This window comes from Arachis ipaensis, chromosome B9 (assembly GCF_059453495.1).
Source record: "Arachis ipaensis isolate K30076 ecotype BB chromosome B9, ASM5945349v1, whole genome shotgun sequence".
In the NCBI taxonomy this organism is placed as follows: Eukaryota; Viridiplantae; Streptophyta; class Magnoliopsida; order Fabales; family Fabaceae; genus Arachis; species Arachis ipaensis.
The window spans coordinates 9,250,001-9,251,270 of record NC_142444.1 but is presented as its reverse complement, the minus strand read 5'-3'; positions in this window follow the sequence as shown (position 1 = coordinate 9,251,270).

Sequence of the window (1,270 nt, the reverse complement as noted above, 5' to 3'; positions counted from 1 at the left end):
CACTACTTAGGTACAGATGCTGATTTCTGGCAACTGTATCAATGAGCTCTTGAGCTTCTTCAATTGTCTTTCTCATGTGTATAGATCCACCAGCTGAGTGGTCCAAAGACATATGAGCTTTCTCTGTAAGCCCATAATAGAAGATGTCTAGCTGCACCCACTCTGAGAACATTTCAGAGGGGCATTTTCTTAACATCTCTCTGTATCTCTCCCAGGCATCATAAAGAGATTCATTATCTCCTTGTTTAAAGCCTTGGATGTTTATCCTTAGCTGTGTCATCCATTTTGGAGGGAAATATTGATTGAGAAATTTTTCTGACAGCTGTTTCCATGTCCTTATGCTAGCCTTAGGTTGGTTATTTAACCACCTCTTAGCTTGGTCTTTTACAGCAAATGGAAACAGTAATAGTCCGTATACATCCTGATCTACTTCCTTATCATGTACTGTGTCAGCAATTTGTAAAAACTGTGCCAGAAATTCTGTAGGTTCTTCCTGTGGAAGACCGGAATACTAGTAATTTTGCTGCACCATGATAATGAGCTGAGGATTCAACTCAAAACTACTGACTCCGATGGAGGGTATATAGATACTACTCCCATATGAACCAGTAGTGGGGTTAGCATATGACCCCAGAGTCCTTCTGGACTGTTCATTTCCACTTAGGTCCATGATGGAGAAAGGGAGATGATGCGGATTGCAAAAAAATTTTTTTTTGAAAATCGAAATTAAAATAAAATAAAATAAAATAAAATAAATGAAAATTTGACTATAATTTCAAAAATTTGAAGAATAATAAATAAAAAAATTGAAAACTAAATTAATTAATTAAAAAGATTTGAAAAAGATGTGGGTGAGGATTTTTGAAAAAAATGAAGAGAGAGAAATTGGTTAGGAAGTTTTGAAAAAGATATGTCTTAAAATTAAAGATACTTGTAAGAAAATAAAATAAAATAAAATAAAGAAAAGATATGAAAAAGATTTGATTTTAAGATTTGAGATTAGAAAAGATAAGATAAGCTAGGTAAGAGAAGATAAGGAATTTAAATTAAAAAGTTTTGAAATTTGAAATTTGAATTTGAAATAAGATAAGATAAGATTTTGAAAAAGATATTTTTTTTTTGGAAAAAGATTTGAATTTTGAAATTTTACAACTAAGATAAGATAAAATAAAATTTTTAAAATAAAATCAGAATTTTTAAAAGGAAAATTCAAAAAATCAATTAAAATAAAGGAAAAAGATATTTTTGAATTCAATGAGGAAAGAGAAAA